This window comes from Equus asinus, unplaced genomic scaffold, assembly GCF_041296235.1.
Source record: "Equus asinus isolate D_3611 breed Donkey unplaced genomic scaffold, EquAss-T2T_v2 contig_3, whole genome shotgun sequence".
Lineage (NCBI taxonomy): Eukaryota > Metazoa > Chordata > Mammalia > Perissodactyla > Equidae > Equus > Equus asinus.
Window position 1 is genome coordinate 1,198,049 of NW_027224960.1, and position 22,917 is coordinate 1,220,965.

Sequence of the window (22,917 nt, forward strand, 5' to 3'; positions counted from 1 at the left end):
AAAGACTGCTCATTTATTATCTATATGTGCATCATACCATTTGGTCTTTTGAGGTAGCTACAAATAAAAAACAAACACAAAACGCTAAAACTAAAAGAACAAGAAAAAACTTCCTAGTACTCTCTCATACATGAATTTACTTGAACTTTTTCTTGGAACTTTTATTTTCTTTAGTTTTGTTTCCTGTTATATGATTCATTTATATTTATTTATCCAGAGACTATTTCTAAGTTTTATATCCTCCTGTCTGTTATCCTGGAATTTGGTGAAGAAATCTATACTTAATCTAAAAAATATCCCTCAAACTGATGATACTGCTGATGCAGATCAAGGCTGCCCGCTGGAGAGAAGCCCAAGGCGTCCTGGCCTACATACCGATCTACATCATCCTCCGGGAAGCACAGGACATCCTGACCTCATTGATCTGATTCTTACCCAAAGTTCTAGGACCACCCAATAACCAGAGCCACCTGCAAAGACACCATTTTAACATTTTTTTCATGATCTTTCCTTTGTCTTGTAAAGAAATAACTCACATACCTATGCCTTATAAATTTAGCCCTACCGTCAACCCATTGCAGCCCTTCACCTCCCCTGGGTCCTGTCCCCATGCTGCAGCTCTTCACCGCCCCTGGGTCCTGTCCCCATGCCTGCAGCTCTTCACTGTCCATGGGTCCTGTCCCCATGCTACTCCATGCTATTCTCTTAATAAAAGAGCACTACTGCCAGACCTCGAGAGTCCAAGAAATCTTTCTTTTGACTCCTCGGCTCGCCAAGCCTGCATCACTGCGTTAGTTAACTATTATGTTTCTTAGGCTCATGTCAAATGTCATTGTTTATTTTAATAAAGATCTTTTAGTTAGACTAAGAAAATAGTACTTAATTACAAGTGATAACATCCATTAAGTATAAACACCTGATGATTATTTTTATTTTATATAACAGACCAACATATAGTTCTGAATAGTCTATAGTTCTTTTAACATAAGTTAGTGAAGCCAAACTCCTTCCTACCTTTGCTGTTCATTTATAACGGTGTAAAAATTTTAAATTAGTATCCACATACAGACCAATGCAGACCTGAACAAAAACATCTGAATATTGGGAAATAGAAATGAATACACTTTTCTTTTAAAAAACTTACTTTTTTCCTTCATATTTTAATTTTATATGCTTACAAATTGAGGCTTATTTTAAAAACTATTCTTTTGCTGTGATGTTATTAAGCTACAATGATTTCAAAAGAGATTAATATATTTAAAGAATCAAATTCTTGTGAACAATGACATCCTTAAAAAGGGCTTGTTTTCATTAATATTCCATTAATACGAAAGAGATGATGAGTGAGTTTTCTTCATAGCCGGGTTTACAGTGTATAGGAAGGGCCTGCCTTCCCAGCAAGGAGATCCTGAATCACAAGCTCCAGCCTCCATCAATGATGACAGGATTACCTGTGATGTAGGCAGACTGTAGTGATAAACACAAGGAGACCCAACAATTAGCCAGGTTTAACACAGGTTGTGTTTCTTCAATTTTTGTATGACTGAGATAACTAAACAATTTACTCTCCTGGTAACAGGAAACTTCACTTAACAAACAGAATTTAGGAAAATTAGAATTAAGTTTCGGGTGATTTAAAACTTCTGAGTGTTCTTGTGATCCAGAGCTAAGTGGCCTCTAGCTGGTGTTTGAGCATGTATCACATTCTACGCAGGGGCTATTAGGTATTTGGTCTCAGAATCAGAAAATTAAGCAGTTTGGTGATATATACCCATTCTCCAAATTAGGATAAAGTCGAGGCTAAAATAGTACACTTTAATTTTGAGACTCAGAACTATTCTAAACTAGCTGAGTTTTATGCCACTAATAAACTTTTGAACATAATCAAGTGTGTCAGTCATAAAGTGGTGGTGTCAATTTACAAATAGAATTGTTTTAAAAGATGGTGTATATTTAGTTGGTCAACATACACAGGTAATTCCACGAACTGGAGCATGCTAAATGTGTTTTTAAAATTTATGTGAATACTAATAATTATCTATTGAACTACAAAAAAATATTCTATACTAACTTCAGACATCTAAATCTGTGTAAAACTAAAGGAGTTAAAAATATTACTGTTTTTTCCCCACAGAATTTTTCATTTTCTAAAGAATTCAAGGTGAAGTGATCCTTGTGGTAGAGGTTTAACAGTCTTTTAACTTAAACATGGATAATAAAGACTCTAATTTGTGTTCTTAGTTTTAAACTCATCTAAAGCCTGAGACAATGGAAGAGGCAAGAAGGAAAGACATCATAATAGAAGAACAGAAATTTTTTTTTTTAGGAAGAGTAGCCCTGTGCTAAGATCTACTGCCAATCGTCCTCTTTTTTTTTTTTTTTTTTGCTGAGGAAGACTGGCCCTGAGCTAACATCCATGCCCATCTTCTTCTACTTTATATGTGGGATGCCTGCCATAGCATGGCTTGACAAGCGGTGCATAGGTCCACACCTGGGATCCAAACCAGTGAACCCCTAGCCACCAAAGTGCAGACTGCAAACTTAACTGCTGCGCCACCAGGCTGGCCCCAAGTTCAATATATGAAAACGGATCATATAAAGCAGATAAATCAGTTTATCAAGAAACAACCCCAATTCCCTCAAGTTTTTTTAAAAAGGCAAGTTCTCTGTTTTATATATGGACTCCTCTGGTCTCCTCTAAAAGGCCAATGGTCCTTTTGTTGCACATTTCAAGCCAGAACATTTCTAAATATTTGGTAACTTAAGTTCTGGCTAAACAAGGACAATTTAGCTTATCAGCAGTACCTCAAAATCAAGTGAGCTCTTCTGAAGATATAGATTCAGAGAAATCACAAAAGCCAATGTATGCTCCATTAATCAAATGCCTAGCAATTTCCCCAGCTATTAACAGCTGTTGTAATAGTTCTGACAAGTAGTAACTGCTCTGTCACTAAAACATTTCAACCCTTCTATCTGCCACATTCATCAACCACCTCATGTGCACCAAATCACTGTAAAGAGGAGCTAAGTGGCCAGTGACACACCTCTCTCCTGCCTGCTCCCTTTTCCTTCTTTCTGCTCACACGTTAGTTTCCAGGGCATGTAACATTTCAAGACATAACATAGGGGGATATTCTTGTGCTCTATTCCTTATAAATGTAGTTTCTGCCTTCACAGTTGTAAGCCATTTAAAAATATACAATAGCCATTAAGGAAGAAACTGGGGGGCTGGCCCGGTGGCGCAGTGGTTAAGTTCGCACATTCCGCTTCTCAGCGGCCCGGGATTCGCTGGTTTGAATCCTGGGTGTGGACATGGTACCGCTTGGCATGCCATGCTGTGGCAGGTGTCCCACATATATAAAGTAGAGGAAGATGGGCACGGATGTTAGCTCAGGGCCAGGCTTCCTCAGCAAAAAACAGAAGGACTGGCAGTAGTTAGCTCAGGGCTAATCTTCCTCAAAAAAAAAAAAAAAAAGGAAGAAACTGGTTACTAAATAGATGCAAAGTGGAAAGAGACAGAATTAGGAATTTCCATATATGATGACAAACAGTAAAAATTCATAGGAAAAGAGTCAGTGGGATTCTTCTAAATAAGTTTCCAGTAAAACTAAGAACACCAGATGCCAATTCTGTGTCTCCTGGACACAATTATATCTGGTTAACTCTCTCCCCATTTCACCTGAAGCTCTCATGATTTTGGAGGTTCGTTTGATTTACACTTAATCAAGGCTTCCCCAACTGTAATTTTTGAAAGTAACTGTTTCTCATAAAATTGAGTGATTTAATTTTTTTCCATCCTCCATTTTATTTGCTACAAGATTTGGTGACATATAAACTTGAATGAGGAAGAGTTAGTGGCTCAGATCAAAGTGGTCTTTCTTTGAGCAAATTAAATCAGAACTTATCCCTACCTCGTAAATGCAGCAACTTAACGATCATATGCTGTAACTCTGTAAAATGACATTACTTGATGAGCAAAAATAGCGGGCCAATGTGATTGAGAATAATGACCTCCCTGGGAAGAATAGCGCTTACTTCATCAGAAGCCAGGTACACGCAGAGCAGGGCTATTTCTTCTGCGGTTGCAAATCTTCCCGTCCTCTGTCTCTTCAGGAAGTCGCTCCGTGCCTGTGACCAGACACCACACCAGACATCAGTGGTGTGAGCTAAAGTATGAACTCACTGGCAGCTCCTTCAGGAGGCAAAGCAAGAGAGATCTACAGAGGCCACTGGCCTGCTGCCTCGATTATTCACGCATGATACATGAGAGTATCATTAATATTATTAACTGTGGGCCACGCAGGACTATGGTGACTCCTACGCTGCTCAAACTATTTGTGTTATACTAAAACCTACAGACACTGTGACAGATCAGGAAGTTAATCTTAAAGTAGAGGGTTTTTAAATTTTTCTGAAAATGTGGTGAAATATACATAATATAAAATTTATCATCTTAACCATTTTTAAGTGTACAGTTCAGTAGCATGAAGTGCATTCACACTGTTGTGCAACCAATCTCCAGAAGTCTCTTCATCTTGCAAAGCTGAAACTCTATGCCTACTAAACACTAACTCCCCAGGCCCCTCCCCCAGGCCCGGCTACTACCCTTCTACTTTCTGTCTCTATGCATTTGTCTACTCTGCGTAAGGAAGAGGGCATTTTTTTTAACTAAAAGATTTAAACACATTTAAAATAGGAGACATACCTCTTCAGGGTTTGGTCTGGCTTGTATTCTTTCTTGCAGAGATGGGGTATCAACGGTTCCTAAATCAAAGGGTGACATTCAGCTTGGTTACTTACTTAGACTGAAAAAGAAATTGGCAACTCAACTTTAAACTTCCTTTCCGTAGGATACAGGTACCAGAGAAATCCTGTCCATAACTTGGAACAGCAATTTCACCTCTTCTGCCTGCCCTTTTATTTCATAGGCTTATAACTTTAACAGCATTTCCATGATTTTTAAAAGCACAGACTACAATTCACTATGACACTAGGCAGGGACTCTGAGTGAAACACCAGCATTTTAGTCGCATTACACTGACATGATACTTTATGGACTGTATGCAGTTTTACAGGTATTATCTCAGTAATCCTCACAACAACCCTGAGGGCTAGGTAATATCACACAATTCTTTACCAGTACAAGGACCCACATTGTCTCAATGATCTCAAAACCATTCTTTGCTGTCACGTTCACTCTGAATCCTCAGGGACAGCTCCATGCTTGTCACAGTCCTTGGTTCTAAATTTTCCTCATTATCTTGCCAGTTTTCATTGGCTTCAAATTCCTATTTTAACATTGTTTCATGTTTTTCATTGAAAAATATAATTTACAATATTTTACTTAAAAAAAGAAAAATAAGAATGACACTAAAATTTTTACAACCCCACTTAGTTCACCTTCCTACAGAGCAAGTTCCCCAGACTTTTTTTGTTAACGTATGTAACCTGTAAATTCTCAGGAAGCCTCTTTCTGACTGACAGTACTCCAGGAGGCCACACGGTCTTCCTACGGTCACGGAAAATGATCTGCAGTCATCCTTCAGGTCCATCTTTAGAGCGGGCTCCTCACAGCACTGCAGATTTGAGGTCTGCTCAGAAATAATTCCTTAATTTTATGACCATTTGCCATTTCTCTGGAGAGGCTGGGAAGCTTCAAAATTTGCACTTTCTGACACTTTTCTGTCTAAGAACCCTTTCTTTAGCTTCTTTCTCCTCTCACATTTTACTCGGAGGGGCGGCACTCTCCCCACTCTGGGAGGAAATTGCCTTCGCTACATTGCCTGGTTCATTAGAAACATTTTATACCTTCCATGTCACTGCAGCCAATAGTGCTGATAAAATTTCTGAAACCACATAACAAAGACCCCCTTGTATCCAGTTTCAGACAACATTTTTTTTTTTAAAGATTTTATTTTTTTCCTTTTTCTCCCCAAAGCCCCCCGGTACATAGTTGTATATTCTTCGTTGTGGGTCCTTCTAGTTGTGGTATGTGGGACGCTGCCTCAGCGTGGTCTGATGAGCAGTGCCATGTCCGTGCCCAGGATTCGAACCAACGAAACACTGGGCCGCCTGCAGCGGAGCTCGCGAACTTAACCACTCGGCCACGGGGCCAGCCCCTCAGACAACATTTTGCTTACTTCTCTCATCAACAGCCTCCTTAAAGTCCAAAATTTCACCAGCAGTGTGCTCAAGATGCCTTGAGCTTCTCTAACACTCTCCTCAAAATCCTTACAGCTTCTACAGCTTCCTCCCACTGAGGAAAATGAGCGTCACATCTTACATGTGGCCAGTATGAATGGCCATTAAATGAGAGCTGTGGATCAAGCCTATGCCTTCTGCTTCATTCCACTGTCACCTGACTCTGCTGTGTCCATGGCACAGGCTGACACACCATGCTACTGTCTACCCAAGTCGTGCTGACCAGCTGTGACTCTACAGCCATCAGCACCATCCCACACACACTCATTCCCCATCATGTTTCCTTCTGGGACTGGCTCAGTGAGTCACAGCTAGTTCCTTGTCCCAGAGAATTTGATAACATATTTTCCAATCTTCTGAAAAGGCTAGCTGCTAAAACAATCACATTTTCCAAATCATTTTGCCATTTATTCCACCGGGTAAATGGTACCAAGAACAGATAGGCTCAGGTATCACCAGTTTGTATGTTAAAACCAAGTGAAACTGTCTCTTCTGTATCCTCCTGTTTCTTAGTGCTACCGATGTTTACCTTTTTAGTCCAAGAAAAATTATACACAACACCTCCATAAGGGGAATGCTGTAGCTTGAAAGTGACAAGAAATTTTCACATATTGAGGTATATGGGGTAGCTATTTTGGTTTAAAACTGATTTGGCTTGAACTAAAGACACCTGACTTATAGCCTATCAAACATCTGCCTTAACCATTAAAGAGGGCATTATGCATTATCTCAAAGTAAAAGAAGGCACTCTTTGAAGATAAGGATGCACACTTCCCCTCCTGTGCCCACCAGTATCAGAACTCTTTAAAGATAAGTTCCCCTTCCTGACATCAGGGTCATGTTGACCTGCTTGCTAATTTGCAACTGAGTATCTCTCTGAAACTTTGATGAATATGTATCCTGGGTGTGTTTTATGGATGTTCTGTGTTCTAAAAAGGTATAAAACTGTACTGAAAACCATGCCTCTCTGGAACGCTTTCTTCCTTTGTAGAGACTGCCTGATTCAAGTAAAACGCACCTTATCTTTCTTATCTATAAAATGGTTATTGGTTATTCTGTGTCAACAAAAGGTATATAGTCGTCTTCCCTCTTTAATAAATCAGTGGTTTTCAACCTGAGGGGAGACCAGGCTGGATTACATCAGAATCTCCTGTGGGGCTGTCCAGCCTATTCCCCGTCAACTCCCCCCCAGATCCTAGCATACCCTCCAGGTCGTGAAAGGTCCCACAGGGAACTGCAATGCTTCCCCTCCTCAATCCCCACACCAGCTGTGAACTACTGAGAAAAACCTGGATCCTGGATGTTCATTTCATTTCTTTCCAGAGAGGAAGTTAGTAATTCTTCTTAGGTAGCCTATATTCATTTTGGTCAGTGGAACCAGGTGAAAGGGCATATCTAATTAATAGACACACCTACAGATATTAAGAAAATGAGAAGTCATTCCTAAGAAATAGGTTATTGAATGCTTTAGTTTGGACACATTGAATGTCCTTGCTACTAATAAGTTCTGCTTTTCTCCTTTCTTTTATGAGCGGTCAGCACATTTGGGTGAAGAGCCAAACAGTAAATATTCTTGGTGTTAAGAACCATTTGTTTTCAACTCTGCTGTTGTAGGATGAAAGCAGTCATTGCCAATACAAGAAGCAAACTGGGTGTGGATGTGTTCCAATAAAACTATATTTACAAAATAGGCGGTGGGCTGGATTTGGCCTGCAGGCCATAGTTTGCTGACTCACTTTGTATAGCATCAAGGAAGGTATTAATCCCTCCTTTTTATCCCTGGGCCAACCCAGGTGATTTCCACGGCAGAGCCCCTGTGTTCTGGGAGGCTCCTCTTACTTTCTTCCGCTGTCCTGTGAGCATGGGCTACTTTTCATCTTCCCCCCGACACAGTCATCCCTGGTCTGCTTCCAAAACAGTAAGCCCTGGTGACTCATGTCTCTTAACCCAGTGGTTTAGAATTGCCGCCACGTGCATGAGCAGCATGTAAACTGTTTGCCTCAGTGGCTTATTCCTGATGACTTAGGATCTCTCTCCCAACTGACTGTTAGACTGTTACCTTAACAGGATGGGACTCTTTCCCTTTTGAACTTGTCCCAATGACAGGCCACAGTAACAGGTAGTAAACAAGCTTATGGAGATCTCTCTCACAGTGGCAAGTGGGATGTCACAAAGGACAATTTCATAGCCCTGTGGAGCCTAACTCACCTGGACACACACAGTTGCACCTGATCCCCTGCTGGATGAAGTCTGCAGCCACGGACTTTGTGAGGCCAATCACGGCTGCCTTGGTTGTGCTGTAGACACATCTGTTCACAACTCCTGAGGATGAAGAGAAGGTTCGACAAGTGAAGGAATGAAAAACACAGTCTCCTCTAGAAAGGGAACACAAATTAGTGTCCCCAGTAACCAGTGTCATGCTTCCTCTCACCCCACTGTTTTTTAAAAATTGATATCAGGTTTTCTCCCTTAATAGGGTGAGTTTCTGAATTTAGGAAAATAGTATCATTATCGGCACAACTCAACTGAGACTCAGGTGTTGAGATGCTGCACTTAAATGACAAGTGGTTTTAGTTTTTCATCATCAGCTGGGAGAAACCTTAGGCAGATTCCAAAAGAAAATTAGGAGTGACATCGGCATCATGGTGGAGTGAGCTGTTCCCTTTGTCTCTCCCTCTTCGAACTACAACTAAATGGTCATTCATTGATCAGCAGAAGATACCCACACAGCACCTCAGGATGCCTGAGAGACCTGCGCAGCTATACATTTGAAGGGGGATGGACTACCCCTGGAGAGGTGGTGGAGATAGGTGAGTACTCTTCTGGTCCCCCAGCAGACCTGTACACGCATGCAGCTGCTCTCCCAGCTGGAGGCCCATAGTACTGCTGCAGCCCCAAGGGTGGGAGCGTGCCTCGGCGTGACCACAGGAACAGGTGATGGCAGCCCTGAGCCCCCGCACGATCACTTTCTCGTCTGGTGGGAGAGCCCAGAGCCACTGCAGTCCCAGGGAATGGCTAGGCTCAGACCCAGTGGGGAGGCCCTGCCCACAAAGCACTAATGGCTGGTGTGACCTAGGAGCAGATGGCAGTGGAGCTGTGCACCCAGGCAAACAAATTCCCAGCTGCCTTGAATGCCCATAGTACCACTGCGGCCCCAAGGGGTGGACTGCAACTCAGTGGGACTGTGGGAGCAGGCAGCAGCCCTGAGCTCCTGCATAATCGCTTTCTTGTCTGGTGGGAGAGCCCACAGGGCCTCTGCAGTCCCAACAAGTGGCCCAGGCTCGGACAAGCAGGGCTGACAGGGATCACGGTGGGCTCAGATTACACAGGTGCTGCCCCCTCTCCAGTGGTGGCAGGTGGAATGTATGACCAGATACTATCAGTATGCAAATGCACAAATCCACCCCATTGAATGGTATGAAGTATATTAATACTCCTGACCAGAAGGAAAAAGACAAATACTCAGAAAGCAATCCTGAAGGCACAGAAGTCTACAATCTAAATGACAGAGAATTCAAAATGGCCATCATAAAAAACTCAATAAGTTATGAGAACTCAGAAAGACCGTTCAATGAAATCAGGAACAAAATTAATGAACGGAGAGAATTCTTCACAAAAGAGATTGAAACTATAAAGAAAAAAACGATCAGAAATGTTGGAGATGAAAACACAATAAATGAGATAAAGAAAAATTTGGAGACCTTGAATGACAGAGCTGATATTACGGAGGATAAAATTAGCAATTTAGTGAACAGAAATACAGGTATTCCAGAGGGAGAAGAGAAGGAGAATGGAGCACAAAACTTGTTCAAAGAAATAATAGCTGAAAACTTCCCAACCCTGGGGAAAGAGCTGGAATTAGAAGTAAAAGAAGCTAAGAGAACTCCTAATTGCATCAATGTAAAAAGACTTTCTCCAAGGCATGGATTAGTAAAACTGGCAAAACTTAATGGCACGGAAAAAATACTAAGGACAGTAAAGCAGAAGAAAATCACCTACAAAGGAAACCCCACCAGGCTTTAATTGGATTTCTCAGCAGAAACCTTACAGGCTAGGAGAGACTGGAATGATATATTAAAAATTCTGAAAGACAAAAACTCTAAGCCAAGAATACTCTATCCAGCAAACATATCCTTCAGATATCATGGAGAAATAAAATCTTTCCCAGATAAACAAAAGCTCAGGGAGTTCATTGCCACAAGGCCCCCTACAAGATTTGATCAAGAAGGCCTTCATACCTGAAAAGAAGAAGAAAGGGTTTACACAGCCTTCAGCAAGGAGATAAACAGGCAGACAAAATCAGAAAACTGCAACTCTTTATCAGAACAGATTAGCATAACATTAAAGATGAAGGGAAGGAAAATATCAAGAATAAATATAGTCTCATCATTTTAACCACAAACTCACAACACAAAATGGAACAAGTTGTGACAACAATAATGCAGAAGGCGAAGGGGAAAGGGATGGAAACTGCTTAGTCAAAAGAGATAAGAGTCTATCAGAAATGGACTATCTCATCTATGAGATCTTGTACACAAAGTGCAGGTTAACCACTAAAAAAATCACAACTGAGACACAAATGATAAATAAGCAGAAAACTGAGAAAACCATCATAGAGAGCCAACAAACTGAATCATCCGTCTGAAATACACGGGATAAGAAAAAGGGAAATACAGAACAACTGGGAAACAAGTGATAAAATGGCAGCATTAAGCCCTCATATATCAGTAATCACTCTAAATGCAAATGGATTAAATTCCCCAATCAAAAGACATAGAATAGCTGGATGAATTAGAAAACAAGACCCAACAATATGCTGCCTCCAGGAAACACGTCTCAGTTCTAAAGACAAACAAGCTTAGAGTAAAAGGATGGAAGACAATACTCCAAACCAATGGCAAACAAAAGAAAGCAGGTGTTGCCATATTTACAGCAGACAAAGTAGACTTCAAGATAAAAAAGACAATGAGATGGGGCCAGCCTGGTGATGTAGTGGTTAAGTTCACGTGCTCTGATTTGGAGGCCTAGGGTTCATGGGTTCAGATCTTGGGCGTGGACCTACACATTGCCCATCAAGCCATGATGTGGTGGCATCCCATATACAAAAGAGGAAGACTGGCATGGACATTAGCTCAGGGCCAATCTTCCTCACCCAAAAAAAAAAAAAAGGCAATGGGAGACAAAGAAGGGCAGTATATAACAACAAAAGGGACACTCCACCAAAAGGATTTAACACATATGTGTATGTAACCCAGGAGCACCAAAGTACATAAAGCACCTATTAACTGACCTAAAAGGAGACATTAACAGCAACACAGTAATAGCAGGTGATGTTAACACCCCACTTTCATCAATGGATAGACCATCCAGAGAGAAGCTCAACAAGGAAATAGTGGAACTAAATGAATTACAGACCAGACAGACTTAATAGATATATATAGAACACTCCACCCAAAAGCCAGCAGAATACACATTCTTCTCAGGTGCACGTGGAACATTCTCAAAGAAGGACCACATGTTGGGAAATAAGGCAAGCCTCAATAAATTTAAGAAGATCGAAATCATATCAAGCATCTTTTCCAACCATAATACTATAAAACTAGAAATCAACTACAAGAAAAAAGCTGGGAAAGAGATAAACATGCAGAGACTAAACAACAACCTACTGAGCAACCAATGGATCATTGAAGAAATTAAAGGAGAAATCAAAAAACAACTGGAGACAAATAAAAATGAAAATACACAATACCAACTCACATGGAATGCAGCAAAAGTGGTCCTGAGAGGGAAATTCATGGCAATATAGGCCCACCTTAACCAATAAGAAAAATCTCAAATAAGCAATCAAATTACGCCTAACAGAATTAGAAAAAGAAGAACAAAAAAGGCCCAAAGTCAGCAAAAGTAGGGAAATAATAAAAATTAGAGCAGAAATAAATGAATTGAAACCAAAAAAACAGTAGACAGGATCAATGAAACTAAGACCTAGTTCTTTGAGAAGAAAAACAAAATTGACAAACCCTTGGCCAGACTCACTAATTTAAAAAAAAGAGAGAAGGCTCAAATAAAATTAGAAGTGAAAGAGGAGAAATTACAATGGATACCACAGAAATACAAAGAATTATAAGAGAATACTATGAAAAACCATATGCCAACAAATTGGACAATCTGGAAGAAATGGATAAATTCTTAGACTCATACAACCTCCCAAACTGAACCAAGAAGAAACAGAGAATCTGAATATACCAATCACAAGTAAAGAGATTGAAACAGTAATCAAAAGTCTTCCAAAAAATAAAAGTCCAGGACCAGATGGCTTCTCTGGAGAATTCTACCAAACACTCAAAGAAGATTTAATACCTATCCTTCTCAAACTATTCCAAAAAATTGAAGATGATGAAATACTTCCTAACACATTTTATGAGGCCAATATCACCCTGATCCCAAAGCCAGACAAAGACAACACAAAGAAGGAAAATTACAGGCCAATATTGCTGATGAACATAGACGAAGAATCCTCAACAAAACATTGGTAAACCAAATACAGCATCACATTAAAAGGATAATACAACATGATCAAGTGGGATTTATTCCAGGGATGCAGGGATGGTTCAACACCTGCAAATCAATCAATATGATACACATTAACAAAATGAGGAATAAAAACCACATGATCATCTCAAGAGATGCAGAGAAAGCATTTAACTAGAGCCAACATCCATTTATGATAAAAACTCTCAATAAAATGGGTAGTGAAGGAAAGTACCTCAACATAATAAAGGCCATATATGACAAACCCACAGCCAACATCATACTCAATGGGGAAAAACTGAAAGACATTCCTCTGAGAACAGGAACGAGACAATGGTGCCCACTCTCACCACTCTTATTCCACGTAGTCCTGGAGGTTTTGGCCAGAGCAATTAGGCAAGAGAAAGAAAGAAAAGGAATCCAAATTGGCAAGGAAGAAGTCAAACTCTTGCTGTTTTCAGATGATATGATTTTATATATATAAAACCCTAAAGAATCCATAGGAAAACTATTAGAAACAAGCAACAACTACAGCAAAGTTGCAGGGTACAAAGTCAGCTTACAAAAGTCAGTTGCATTTCTATACTCTAATAACAAACTAACAGAAAGAGAACTTAAGAATACAATCCCATATACAATCCCAACAAAAAGAATAAAATATCTAGGAATAAATTTAACCAAGGAGGTGAAAGACTTACACAATGAAAACTTTAAGACGTTAAATGAAAGAAATTGATGATGACATAAAGAAATGGAAAGATATTCCAGGCTCATGGACTGGAAGAATAAACATAGTTAAAACTTGCATACTACCTAAAGCAACCTACAGATTCAATGCAATCCCAATCAGAATCCCAATGATGTGGAAATAGAACAAAGAATCCTAAAATTTACATGGGGCAACAAAAGGCCCCGAATAGCCAAAACAATCTTGAGAAAAAAGAATGAAGCTGGACACATCACAATCCCTGACTTCAAAATATACTACAAAGCTGTAGTAATCAAAACAACATGGTACTGGTACAAGAACAAGCACACAGATCAATGGAACAGCACTGAAAGCCCAGAAATAAACCCACACATCTACGGACAGTTAATCTTCGACAAAGGAGGCAAGAACATACAATGGAGAACGGAAAGTCTCTTCAATAAATGGTGCTGGGAAAACTGGACAGAAATATGCAAAAGAATGAAGTTAGACCATTATCTTTTGCCACACACAAAAATTAACTCAAAACAGATTAAAGACTTGAAGCTAAGATGTGAAACCATAAAACTCCCAGAAGAAAATATAAGCAGTACACTCTTGGATATCAGTCTTAGCAGTATCTTTTCGAATACCATTTTTACTTGGACAAGGGAAACAAAAGAAAAAAATAAACAAATGGGACTTCATTGGACTAAAGAGCTTCTGCAAGGCAAAGGAAACCAGGAACAAAACAAAAAGACAACCCACCAACTGAGAGAAAATATTTGCAAATCATAAATCCAACAAGGTGTTAATTTCCAAAATAGACAAAGAACTCATACATCTCAACAACAAACAAGCTGATCCAAAAATGGGCAGAGGACACGAACAGACATTTTTCCAAAGAAGATATATAGATGGCCAACAGGCACATGAAAAGATGTTCAACATCACTAATTATTAGGGAAATGCAAATCAAAAATACAATGAGATATCACCTTTTACCTGTTAAAATGGCTATAATTACCAAGAGAAAAACCAAAAAATGTTGCAGAGGATGTGGAGAAAAGGGAAGCCTCATCCACTGCTGGTGGGAATGCAAACTGGTGTAGCCACCATGGAAAACAGTATGGAGATTCCTCAGAAAGTTAAAAATAGAAATAACCATACCACCCACCTATTCCACTACTGAGTATTTATCCAAAGATCATGAAAACATGAATGTGTAAAGATATATGCACCCCTATGTTCACTGCAGCATTATTCACAATAGCCAAGATGTGGAAGCAACCCAAGAGTCCACCGACTGATGAATGGATAAAGATGTGGTATATATACAACGGAATACTACTCAGCCATAAAAAAGACAAAATTGTCCCATTCACCACAACATGGATGGACCTGGAGGGTAATATGCTAAGCAAAATAGGCCAGATAGAGAAAGACAAACACCATATGATTTCACTCATATGTGGAAGAAAAACTAACACATGGACAAAGAAAACAGTTTAGTGGTTACCAGGGGGAAGGGGGTTAGGGTGTGGGCACAAGGGGTGAAGAGGCACCATTTATAAGGTGCACAGAGTTCATTGACCTCCCCACCTTCCAAGGATACTGGGCCTGGGCCCTACACAAAGGAATGTGTCTGGGCTCAGGGCCACTTCGGCCCTGACTCTAAGGCACAAGTTACAAAGAATGAGTCCTGTGTCATGTTCCTTGTCTGGGCTGGCCACCCTGACGGGCACCTGACAGGACTTTAGAAACATCCTATCCATGGGAACGAAAAAGATAGAAGCACCCCATCTGTGGGAACAAGAAGAAATAACTCAAAATATCCAAATGTCTAAAACCCTGAGTCAGAACCCAGAGAAACCTTAGGGTAAAAGGGAGTCACAGGCATAGAACAATTGGGAGTCTCACTGAGGAAAGGACACCTTGCCTCAGACCCGGACAATCGGCACTCCCACCCGCCGTACAAACTATTGGGACTTCCCCAGCTGATTGTGGTGTGGATGTTGTAAGTACCGATTTGTTGTTCTCCCTTATGCCCACTCCTTGTTCTGTTTCCCTTTATCCAAAACCTTTGATTGCTGAAACAACCAAATAGCCTTGGCGGTGCCTGTCATTCCTTGCCCTTTGCGGCTGCGGGCAACATATGGTGACTGAAAAATAATAATGCACAACTGAAACTTCACAGTGTTATAAACTATTATGACCTCAATAAAATAAAAAAGATAAAAAAAGAAAACTGGCGCAGTGGTTAAGTTTGCACGTTCTGCTTTGGCAGCCTGGGGTTCGCCGGTTTGGATCCCGGGTGCGGACACAGCACCGCTTATCAAGCCATGCTGTGGCAGGTGTCCCACATATAAAGTAGAGGAAGATGGACATGGATGTTAGCTCAGGGCCAGCTTTCCTCAGCAAAAAGAGGAGGATTGGCGGCAGATGTTAGCTGAGGGCTAATCTTCCTCAAAAAAAAAAAAAGAAAGAAAAGAAAAGAAAATTAGGGTAAAGCAAAGCAAAACAAAAGACCAAGAAGCTTAGGCATTTCTTTGCATTTCTCTCTCATGCAGGCTTAATGTGTGTATCCTCGCAAAGAGAAGGAATGTTCTCTCAGCAGTGGCTATTTCTTTTTTTGTTTTTTTTTTGTAACAGAGCTTTGTATGAAGTGCTGTGACAATACGGGAAGTAACTCTGCCTGTGGGCTTGGGGGGGTGCTTCACAAAGACAGTTGATCTGGGCCCTAAACGAGAAGTCAAGTTGAAGGGCCAGGATTGCAGTGCAAGATGGAGATAAGGGCACAGTCTGGCACACATGGATTTTCAAGTTTAAAATGAAATAGCTGGGGCCAGCCTGGTGGCTCAGTGGTTAAGTGCGCGTGTTCCGCTTTAGTGGAACTATCACATGGTGGAAGACGTGTGTTTGCCTGAGCCTCTCCCCGCTCCCCGTTTTGGACTGTGAACTCTCTGGGGGCAGGGGCACACAGTAGGTGTTCAATACATTTTTGATTAATCAAATGAATAAATGTTTCCTTCTCCCACTTTGATCTCCACTGCCATATCCATTAGAAGAACTAAACGGGAGAGCACAAAAAACAAACTTTCATTTAATGTCACTGGATCACATGTAAGGTGAAAGGACTGGTAGACAAGGAACTTAATACTAATTTTAAAAGAGCAGTTTTGAAGTTATGGGTAAGTTTTATCATATCTGCTATGCTTGTTTCCAAAACCCTTAGCTTGTGAAGATTATGAGTATGTTCATCACAACCCCCAGAGGAAAACAGACTTACCTTTGATGCTGGAAGCCACAGAGGACATGTTGATAATATTGCCAGATTTGTGAGCAAGCATCTGCCAAAATAAAACAAATAATAAAAAAAAAAATGCCACTCTGCAGGCTAAAAATACTACCTCTTTAAAAGATCTGCATTTACTCTGGGTTTGCAGAACCATCTTATTAGCTGTTAACATGAAGTACTATTAAGCAGTCTTAACAACCTCCTCATCACTGCTGGGAACTGATGGCAGAGTACACTCTCACTGGCAAGAACATCTCCCAGGGGGACTACCACCTTCCCTGTCACAAGAGTATCAGCAAGACCGAGGATGAACTCTAAGCCAGTGCAAATGAATGTTCATATTTACTGTGTTCCTGATGTTAGAAAACTCTTACTCCAGTGAACACATTATTTGATGAATACCTACAGTGGCTGGGTATTGTGTAGGTCCAGGAGATTCAAAGATAAGTGACACAGTCCCTGCCTATGGAGAGCTGCCAGTCTGACTGGGTGGCTGACATAATCAGCATCCAGAGACAGCATGGGCCTTCACAGAGAACAGGTGGTGGGTGGTAGGAAGGGGCCAATCCACTGTTGGACACTCAGAGGAGGGCTCCTAGGAGGAAATATGTGGGTCGATTTTTGAAAACTAGAGTATTAGTGTAACCGTGGGCCCTCCAGGACCAGTTCAACTGACCCCGTCTTACCAACAGAGTAATAAGAGTGGGTTTTCAGGAACTGAGAGTCCCCCCTTGTCCAGTTCAGGCCAGGTAAGACCACCATTCCATCAAGTGGGCCTGCGCAAATGCCTGTTAAGTAATCTTTTTGACATCAAAGGGCTGAAAACTCCACCCTCAGATCATGCCAACATCACCATTCTGTGAATATGCGTCCTATGAAGAGCCATGGAGCTGACTGCACTTGCACAGATCATCACTCACCTCATTTCTCACCTCCAAGTATCCGTCTCCACCCTTCAGACCACCCTGCCCTTCATCCCATAAATTTTGCCCCAAGTCCTTGATCAGGGAGACAGATCTGAGAGAATACGCCTCCTGTCTCTTTGCAGATCAAGCTAGCAATAAAGCTTTTTTCTTTCCCCAAATCTGATGCTGTAATTAATTGTTTTTTTTTCCACGTGCATTGGGTAGGAGAACCCCATTTTTGTGGAGTAACAGTCAGAAAAACAAAAGAGAAGCGTGTTTTAAGGAATGAGAACCATAGGTATAAAGGTTCTATTATGGAACTGGGGGGAAGGGATGGGTCTGGCTGGAAGGCAGGCCCTGGGAGGAAAGAGGCCTTAGAGGCCAACAGGGACTAAATTTAGGAATTTGGGATTTCCCCTGAAGATAAGGCAGGCCTTAGTGCAGAGGAGGAGCGGTATGTCTAGATCCGGGGATTACAGGTTCCTCTGGCAGCCTATGCTGGAGACGACTGGAAGCTGCAGTAGTGGTTCGGGAAAGGAGTGGTAAAAGCAGACACAGCAGGCAGAGCTCAGTCCATGGCCACATGCACTGATGGCAGCCTCCTGTCAAGGGCAGTGTTTCCTAAAAATACGTCCTGCAGGATTTCCCCACTCAATTGTGAACTTTGAGAGAGGAGGGTCTGGGGCTGTGTTGTCCTCCTAGACAAGGGGCACAGTAGGCGGTCAATACGTTTTGATGAATTAAGATCTCCTGAGGTGCTAGTTTAAAGTGCAGATTACTGGGCCCTGCCCCAGACCTAAAAGAATATATAATGAAACAGGCTGCTATGACTTAAAAAATGTTTTGTTTTCAATGAACTTACACTTTATTAATTATAACATATACGTATGTTTTCAAGATAATATTATGTACATGCAAGGGCATGGGTACTCATAAACGTTTTGGAGGAAGAAGCAAGAGGTTGAGAGAATGGGCCTAATGGGCACTAACTTTTCATGGAAGTCAGAGGCTGGGAGGATGACTATAGAGAACAAGGGGAGATGGTGGCCACGAGAGAGTGGGGAAGAGTTCAAATAACTGCCGGGAGGAAAAGGGAGAATATCAACTAGAGAACAGAGGAAGGAAAACCAGGATATACTCTATCATGAAAATCAAGTGAAGTTTCTAAAAGAGCAGAGTCTTGAGAGGCAGTGTAAAGGGTCTAGAGAAAAAAGTCACTTCCGTTGGGGTGAGTTTCTCCAGTAGCTTTCAGACAGAGGCAGGAATGGAGACGGTGAATGATCGAATGGATCAGGGATGAGGCTGCCAAGATTATACATCTCTTTATGGTCATCTTCCTACTTTCCGTTTTGATACTTAGCTACCAATCATACTAAAAGCAGAGAGTCTGAAACCAGCCTATGGCATGGTGCTGGAGACAGCGAAGGACACCGGGAGAGGCTGAGGTGACCCACCAAGTCAAGGAAGATGGAGGGGAGAATATATTTAACTCAACTTGTGTGTCTATAAAATAAAGAGAATCATAATGAAATGGGGTCCTCATAAAAAACACTAGGAAAATTAGTAGAGTAGAATGGTGTTGAAAACTAAGCCTTAAAATTATTCTTTCTTATCCATTTTAGCAAATAACCCATTTTACTTTATTGTTCCAGTTTTATTGAAATATAATTAACATACATAATCCATTTTTAATACATACAGCCCAACTTAATATATAAAAATGGGCTATTAAGTGAGTTCAGTCTCCAATCTTCTGAAATGCAATAATCTCTCAGGCAAACTAGAATTTCGCGCCTAGAGATGCTACTGCTGCCCCAACACTGGTACCATACATTCGGCTGGGCCTGTCTGCTGATTCTCCAGCCCAAAGTCCTTGCCTCCCTCCATGCTGCCTTCCTACCCCCAGCTCAGAACCTGCTGTCCCGTGTGATGCTCCCTCTGCCTGCCAAGCAGCAGCCCTCTGTGGCCCATAAAGTGGAGTGTCTGTACATAGTAAGGCCACATAGGACTGATCTTCCAGAAGCTCAGGCAGGGCTACAAAGGTCTCTAAAGATCTCCTCTAGCTGTATCTAGTCAGTCCCACTCTGACTCAGCTCTTCTGTCCCCATCAACCAGAACTCAGCTCCTAAACTTGGCAGACCTTGGCTCCTTGGGTCTTCAGTGATTCCATGCCTGACCCCAACCTGGACTGATAACCTAGATTCACTTACTCATTCAACCAACATTTGCTAAGCACTTCCGTGTGCTAGGGACTCTTCTACAATACAGCAAAGGAGGAAAAATCCCCAAACATCCAAGCCCTCCCCAGATCCTTGTCGTAATGGATCTTCTTTTCTAGTGGACCTTGGATTCTGCACTGACCTCTTACAGAATCTTCAATTTGTCCTCTGCCTTTTGACCGATCTTTCAGTCTTGGAATGTCTATCCATGAACAGAAATTTCCTACAAGTGTTCCTATATTTTGACCACCTGACCTTGCAGATCTGCTTGGACTCCAAATCCTGGCTTCCTCTGGAAAGTTCTAACTGGGTATATGTGTGTCATGGTTAACGAACACAAGAGGATCCTAGACAATTACTGCTGGAAGGGATTGTGTAATCTATCACCCTCATTTTAAACAGAAGAAACATGGGGCTGGCCCTGCGGTTGAGTGGTTAAGTTTGCGCATTCCGCTTCGGTGGCCCAGGCTTTTGCTGGTTTGAATCCTGGGTGTGGACATGGCACTGCTCATCAAGTCACGCTGAGGTGGCATCCCACATGCCACAACTAGAAGGACCCACAACTAAAAGTACACAACTATGTACCGGGGGGCTTTGAGGAGAAAAAGTAAAAATAAAATCTTAGAAAAAAAAAAAAGTAAATAAATAAATAGAAGAAACACATGCTGAGAGAGCCTAAGTACCATCTCCTAGGGCACCTGGCGAATTAGGGGCAGAGCTCAGGCTGTGCCGAAGGTTTTTTGACACCAGAGTCTGACCTTGGGGTCAGGTTGGTTAGGGTCACCTTAACAAGTGGCACTGACTCCTTTTGATTCCCCATCCCACTGGTTAATATTTTGGGGGATTTTTTTCTTTTCGTTTTTTACAAACGAGTGTCATTGTTTCATATGGATTATTGTTAAGGTGCTTTAAATCACAGGCAAACTCACTAATTTGCAAGTTATTGTTCGATATTTTAAAAGTTAACACTTACAAGTGTAAATTTCAGCTCCACTGTGCCTCACACCTACGTTCCTCACTGATACTCGTGAAGCACTGCAGACACGAACAAGCTCATTTTACAAATGAGTCTCACACGTCTCACCAGCTGTGACGGACGCTCTCCCCTTTTACCACAGCCTTTGCTTCTCCCCAAATCCTGTGTTAAGGACCAGCCTTCAAAAAATGCATCCAAGTTCCAAATAACAGATTTTCATCACCTCCAGATAGGTAAAAAAGGCAATTTATATTTTTAAAAAATTTGCTAGTTCAACAATCTGTGGGCCCACCCAAAGATCCCTTCTAGGCACTAAACAAATAGATTAAAAACAAATTCCTTTGTTACTAAGTCAATTTCTCTAACTTTCCTTTTAGCATTCATCTGCATCCTTCTTGACATTAGGTTGAATGTTCAGAGCAAAGTATCAGTCCTGCTGCGCCATTAAAAAGCTCTTCTCCTGCCCCGCACAGGGCAGCATTCAGTACTCCAGTCATCTCATCCAGCAGGGATGGATGGAAAGAATGGCTCTTCTGCATTTCACTAGGATTTAATTTACAACCTTGAACTGAGCTGGTTCTGTACTCAGTCAACCCGTCCATTGTCTGAGCCCGTGCTGTCTGCCACTGCTGGCTTACAAGCTCATTTGAAGTCAACATTTTTCATATTTACACCTGTCTCCCCTAGAGCACCTGGTGTGGTGCTTTGTATCAAAAGGTACTTAAAGCTTATTTGTATAACAAAATGAAAAACATTGATGAGCTGTGTGAAGGCTGGAGAATTCAAGGGTGGCAGACTCAGGAGGAATACTCTCTCTTCAGCACATGCTGTCTCTCACCTCTCTGGAACTTCAGTGGCTCAGCTAAAGACAGGAGAGTAAGGAGGGTACTCAAGGTACAGAAAAGCAGTGGGGTACATCCATCCTGAGAGCGTGTGCCTAGTCTTAGCTCTAACCACTTGCTAGTTATGTGATTTGGGCAAGTTACTTAACCTCCTAGTTTCTTTCTCTGTACAGTGAATGGGACAAAGTAGTACCTACCTCATCGGATTGTTCTGGTCCCACAGGCCTCCTGCTGTCCCTCTCCCTGGAAGCTTCTCCCCAAACACCTGAATGGTTAGCTCCGTTGCTCCATTCGGCCTCTATGAAAATCTCACCTTATCAGTGAGGCCCTCTGGGACCTCTCTAATAACTGAGCTTTTTTTCTCTTCATAGTACTTATAACTACCTCACATGTTATATGTTTATTTGATTACATATTATCCTGTCTCACCTCTCCAAAATGGAAGTTCCCTGACAGAAGGGACTTTGTTTAGTTCTCTGATTTGTCTTCTGCACCTAGAATGGAGCCTGGCATGTAGAAAGTGCTTAATAAATATTCTTTGAATGGATGAACTGGAAGGTCAGACGAATTAATTTATACTAAATGCCTTGGTATTTATGTTCACTACATGTTAGTCATTACGTTAACTACCATTACTCTTCAGCACATGTGAGGATTCTTTCTGGATGCCCAGGATGGAGACCTGGAGACTAACGTGGTGGTCATCCTGGTGGTGGTCACCTTACTTTAGGAAGAAAGGCCTTGATCATCAGGTACATGCTGCGGACGTTAAGATTCATTGAGAAGTCCCAGTCTTTCTCCTCACAGTCCAGGATGGTTCCATGATGAACAAAACTGGAAGAGTAATTAAACAATGGGGAAAAATTATCATTAAAAACGATTTCTATTCCACTTCCTTTTCATTTTTATTTTCATTTATTGACTTAGACCATTGTCCCTTCCCTAACCAAGACTTTTAACAATTCAAACATAGTATCACTTGGTACATTAGGTAAGTAAGTGTCTCAACAACTTAAGGTAAAAAATTTGTTATTTGAAAACAAGATCCTTCTTTTAAAAGAAGGCGGCAAGTGTCTGGAGCCCCCAAACATAAGAAGCTCTATACCAAATGCACAGGAAATATCAACGCCATTACAAACAACTGAGGACACTTGCCCCAGTGGACTCTGATTTCAAGAGCAGCAGTGCCCTCAGGTGGCAAGAACTTATCATTCTCAAGGGAAATCAAAGTTGCAGGGAAAACAAGTATCTCACCAT

The 22,917-nt window shown here is 41.4% G+C and overlaps 1 pseudogene; it reads right to left on the reverse strand.

Annotated features, from left to right (window-relative positions):
• Window positions 1-146: 146 nt before the first annotated feature.
• The window catches only part of LOC139043594 (dehydrogenase/reductase SDR family member 6-like), a 30,096-nt pseudogene continuing 7,325 nt past the window's right edge, over window positions 147-22,917 (reverse strand).